The following is a 6,208-nucleotide window of genomic DNA, read 5'->3' as shown; positions in this document are numbered from 1 at the left end:
GCAAACGGAAAAACAGGCGATATAATGCCTTTATCAATGTTTTGGCATCAGATCAACATAAACGATTTTATATTTTACTCACGCTGATTGTCAACTGATTACCTGACTGACCTGGTTTAGACAAGAGCAGCAGATCTATTTGAGTGCTTACCACAACACAGCCTCAGGCCATATTCACTATTTTGATGGCCTGAAATGTTTATATTAAGTCATCTTTAAGAGATGCTGAGTTTCAGAGAAAACTATTTGGTAGATTAGTTTGTTGTCAGATCATTTGCAGAACAATGTGTCCATGGTTTCGGGGGAAGGCTGTATATACTGTACAGGGCCCTGTATCCTTCCACTGGTAACTACCGTAACTACCGTATTTATCTTCATATAGCGCGCCCCGGCATATAGCGCGCACCCCCAACCTGGAAGGGAAATTTCAGGGAAAAAAGAAAATACTTACAGTTTGAATGCCCTTCACCGGTGTCTTGCCCGGCGTCCATCTGCGGCCTTGGTGGTGTCCTCCCCGCTTCTCCCGCGCTGTTTTTGAGTCGATCCCCGCTTCCCACGCTGTGTTTAAACACCGCCGCCGACATATACCGAGCGCAGTACACTCGGGCACACTCAGCCACGCTCGGCTCCTCTCGCATAAAGGCTAGGAGGCGGCACAGGGCGTGACCGCGAGGGGAGCCGAGCCTGGCCGAGTGTACCCGAGTATACTGCGCTCGGTATATGTCAGCGGCAGCGTTCAAACACAGCACGGGAAGCAGGGATCGGCGTATATCGCCGTCGACATATACCGAGCGCAGTACACTCGGGAAGCGGGGATCGGCGTATATCGCTCACCCACGCGGTATACACCGATAAATACGGTATATGTAAATGTCAATGCGGTAGTGCCAGCAAACTGTGCCTTGACCCATAGTAGAATACCGACCAGACTAGATAAATACACAAATTAAATACAGATATATAAAGATGGCCTTACACTGCTGGAATTTCATTTGAACGTTCATGTAGGGAAGGCCCTGATGTTAAGTGGAGCTCTAAATTGATGGTGGAACTTCCAATGTGATGGGGGAACCTCTGATATGATAGAAGAACCTCTGATTTGATGGGGAAACTCTGCTGTGACGGGGGAACCTCTAATTGTGAAGAAAGGGACTATAATGTGATAGAGGTCCACTAATTCGATACAGGAAATTTGGGGAAATTTAGTAAACAGCTATCACAGGTCAATTTGTTTAAATATAAATCACACAAATAAGAAACATAAGGGGAATACTAAGACACTGAATTTCAAAATAGCCAACTTCCCTAAACTACCATCCTTGCGAGAAGGTACTAAATGAGATAAAATCTTAGCAACAAAGAACACGGAGGAAAGATGGGTATGCTTTAAGAGCATATTAACAAATGTATTAGCCAGTGCATCCCAATGGGAAATAAATTTAAAAGAGCTAATAAAAGTCCTGGGTGGCTTAACTCCAACGTATAAATGCATATAATAGCAAAGAAGAAGGTCTTCAAAAAATAAAAGGCTGAGGGATCATCATCAGCATTCCAACTTTACAAAGAACGCAACAAGAAATGTAAGGATGCAATCAGGGCGGCTATGATAGAACACGAAAGGCACATAGCGGAGGAGAGTAAAAAAATCCCAAGTAATTCCATAAGTATATAAATAATAAGAAAAGGAGGCCAGAACATATTGGTCCCAAAAGGAATGATGACGGGAATTTGGTTACTAAGGATGGAGAGAAGGTATTGAATTTATTGTTCTCCTCAGTCTTCACAAGGGAAACGGCGGGCCTTCAGTAACCAAAACTGCAATGTTTATTCTCACAACACATTACAGAAAGCATCCCCATGGCTAACAGTGGATAGAATTAGAAATAGACTTGAACAACTTAACATAAATAAGTCACCGGGACCAGATGGCTTGCACCCGAGGGTCCTTAAGAAACTCAGTCAAGTAATTGCCAGACCATTGTTCCTAATTTTTTTTGAACAGTCTACTGATTGGAATGGTACCAGCAGATTGGAGAAAAGCCAATGTAGCACCAATATTTAAAAAAAGGGCCAAGATAATTCCCTGGGAATTAAAGACCAGTTAGCCTAACATCAATAGTATTCAAGCTCTCGGAGGGGATGATAATGGACTATATATAAGGTTTTAGTAGTGAAAACTGCATCATTCATGAAGAATTGTTTTTGCCAAACCAATCTATTAACCTTCTATGAGGAGGTGAGCAGCCATGTAGATAAAGAAAGGCTTGTAGACGTGGGGTATGTGGATTGTGCAAGGGCATTTGATACAGTTCCCCATAAACGTTTACTGTACAAGCTAAGGTCTGTCAGCATTGGACCATAGGGTGAGTACATGGATTGAAAACTGGCTACAGGGGCGAGTTCAGAGGGTAGTGATAAATGGAGAGTACTCGGAATGGTCCGGTGTGGAAAGCGAGCCCCCCAGGGTTCTGTCCTGGGACCAATCCTATTTAATTTATTTATAAACGATCTGGAGAATGGGATAAACAGCTCAACCTCAGTATTTGCGGACGATACAAAGCTAAGCAGGGCAATAATTTCTCTGCAGGTTGTGGAAACCTTACATGAAGATCTGAACAAATTAATGTGGTGAGCAACTACATGGCATTAGATAGTAAGGTGCATAAACCAGACAACAGGGAACCTAAATGCACTTCCGGCGCCTAGGATCTAATATCAACTGATCCCAAGTGAAGAAAAAGATGTGTCAACAAGTGAGGTGGATTCTATCAAATAGTGGTAAATTTGATAAAAGGCCAAGAGCAGCTATTTAAAATGGAAAAAACCCATTGACAGTATAAAAACAAAGTATCAAATAAAAAGAACTATGGTTCAAAAATGATAAAAACAGCGCTGTGTAATAAAGTGATAAATAACCCCAAAAGAGAGGTTTCTGTTGAAGATACAGATGTGAAGTGCTGGGTGATCAAAAAATAGGTGGAAGTGCACCCTCAAATCTATTTAAGATTCACCCATATGCTGTGAGAGTGCCCACTTCTGAAAAAAAGGCTTGACGCAGCCTGTAAAGGGGATGTTTAGAACTCACAAGCACTCCTTCAAATGATCCTCAAATTCCTCTGTGACGGTCAAATTGTCTCTCGTTCTCCGCCGATCAGCTGAGACCACAGCCCTTAACTACATGGCATTGGCAAATGAGGTTTAATGTAGAAAAATGATGCATTTGGGTGGCAAAAATATGAATGCAATCTACTCACTAGGGGGAGAACCTCTGGGGGAATCTAGAATGGAGAAGGACCTAGTAGATGATAGGCTCATTGGTGGCATGTAATGCCAAGCTGCTGCAAGAAAAGCAAACAGGATATTGGCATGCATTAAAAAGGGGATTAACTCCAGGGATAAAACAATAATTCTCCCGCTCTACAAGACTCTGGTCCAGCCACACCTGGAGTATGCCGTCCAGTTCTGGGCATCAGTCCTCAGGAAGGATGTGCTGGAATTGGAGGAAGTCCAGAGAAGGGCAACAAAGCTAATAAAGGGACTGGTGGACCTTGGTTATGAGGAAAGTTACAAGCATTGCACTTATCCTCTCTGGAGAAGAGACGCTTAAGAGGGGATATTATTTCAATGTACAAATACCATACTGGTGACTAGGGATAGGCTATCTCTGTTCGAGTTGAACATGAGCTCAACTCGAACATTGGCTGTTCGCCCGTTCGCCGAACAGCTAACAATTTGGGGTGTTCGCTGCAAATTCGAAAAGCCGCGGTACACCCTTTAAAAGTCTATGGGAGAAAACAAAAGTGCTAATTTTAAAGGTTAATATGCAAGTTATTGTCATAAAAAGTGTTTGGCGACCAGCGGTGGTACTTGACGGGGGGTGGTAGTGGTGATACTTGATGGGGGGTGGTAGCGGTGGTACTTTAGGGGGGGTGGTAGCGGTGGTATCACCACAGCCACCCTCCCTCAAGTACCACTGCTGCCACCTCCCCCCAAGTACCACAGCTACCACCCCCCTCAAGTACCACTGCTGACCACCCCCCCAAGTACCACCGCTGCCACTCTCCCTCAAGTATCACCCCCTCACATACCAGCGGTGGTAAATGAGGGGGGTGGCAGCGGTGGTACTTGAGGGGGGGTGGCAGCGGTGGTACTTGAAGCGGGGTGGTATCGGTGGTATATTTTTGCCAATCTTGTCGGAACAAGATACCAGCGTGATAGCACCTTGTAATTTGCCTCCACCAGGGAAGTGTTGAATGTACTCCTGTGCACCATATTCGACCATTTTGTCCACACCTCCTCCTCAATTGTCTCCTCTAGAGCCAATTCCCAGGTTGTTTGATAGGAGGGCTTATTGCCCTGCCCCGAGTCGGGACCACGTATACATTTGTTCTCAAATAGAGTCCTGGTTGTTTTATCAGTTTGGTCCTTATTTAGAGTCTGCAGATAATGAGTGATTTGGCACAAACGGTAAGTCTCCGTAGGGGGCATCTGTAATGATTCCCTAAAATAGGAAGGCTGTCTAATCCCCTTGTGATTGATAAAATGTCCTATGCTTGATAGACCATTGTCAGTCCACCATGCAAACTGTTGAGTCTGCTGTCCTGGAGGCAAGTGAGGATTATTAAGATGGGGGGCCACTGGGGAGTGGGGTGATTCCAAAGAGTATAGCTTGCATGTCATGTCCCAGAGACGTAAGGAGTGTGACAAAGAGGGGCTCAGTATCCTTTGAAGAGAACCACGTTAATAGATCGGGGGGGGGAAGGGGGGGTTGGACTATCCTGAGCCTCCAACCGAACCCAGCCAGGTTGATATGTTGTAGCAAAGGTTTGATATAGCTGGACCAATTGAACAGCTCTATAGTATCACAAGCAGTGAGGTACCCCCAATCCAGCTCGCCCTGTGGGTAAGTAAAAAGGGGAGTAGCCACCCAACATCCACTATTATTCCAGATGAATTTATAGATTAAAAATTGCAGCTTCTGAAAAAACACAGATGGAACTGGAATCGGAAGAGACCGAAAGTAATAAAGTATTCAAGGAAGAATCTTGATGGCCACTATTCTACCCATCCAGGAAAGAGCGTAGGCTTGGCAGTTCATAAGATCACCAGAGGACAACGGTCTGAAGGACTGTTGTCTTAGGTTAACCGATGAAGCTGACAGATGGTCTGTCGTGCATACACACCATCAGTTAAAAAAACGATCGTGTCAGAACGCAGTGACGTAAAACATATAAGCAGTAGTGTTGTACTTTCGCGAGGAGGGCTGCCAGCTTGCAGGTAGAAGCAAATCTAAATTAGCAAAAAAGGAAAAAAGCAGCGCCCTCTAAGCGTAGTAATCTCATTTTTAATGATAAAAACTGATAATTCATATAAAGGTGTCACTCACAAAGAGATAAAATACATGGGCTTATCTGTACGTGTTGTCGTCCCCTCAGGCATCAGGTCACGGGGAGGTGCGCGCGTTCGAAGCATGCATGCTTCTTTTGTCAGGCTCTATCTGGAGCCTTTATACAAATTATCAGTTTTTATTATTAAAAGAGAGATTACTACGCTTAGAGGGTGCTGCTTTTTTCCTTTTTTGCTCCAGGAGGCAGCCTGTGTATTAATTGAATAAATATGTGAATCAACCTTCTAATGTAAAACACAATTAATAAATCCAACTTAATAACATGTGATAAAACCCATATGGTCACATATGCAATGCAATAAACTACTGAATGTACAGAATATATTGAAAAATCAAAGAAAATATATTAAAAATATATAAAAACCCTTGAAAAAGTCACGTGACAAGTGATGCAACGCATCGGGGAGTAGTCTAGTGACGACACCCAGGAGATACAGAGTGAGGAGCTCGTTATTGTATCTGATCGTGTTTATGCGCTGATTCTATTTGACCAAATGTGAGTTATTATATTTACATCTCAGGCATTATAACCATCACTAGCATATTGCGCTATGTTTCACTATCTCTGGTTTGTTTGAGAGCTATGGTACATAAGGCAATCCGAGAATACGAACTAATGTGGAAACACCTGATGCCGCGTACACACGATCGGTCAAATCAATGAGAACGGTCTGATGGACCGTTTTCATCGGTTAACCGATGAAGCTGACTGATGGTCGACTAGTCGTGCCTACACACCATCGGTTAAAAAAACAATTGTGTCAAAACGAAGTCCAATGCTTCCAAGCATGCGTCGACTTG

The sequence above is a fragment of the Rana temporaria genome, chromosome 8 (genome assembly GCF_905171775.1).
Source record: "Rana temporaria chromosome 8, aRanTem1.1, whole genome shotgun sequence".
NCBI classification, from domain to species: domain Eukaryota; kingdom Metazoa; phylum Chordata; class Amphibia; order Anura; family Ranidae; genus Rana; species Rana temporaria.
Note: the sequence above shows the minus strand (reverse complement) of the source record.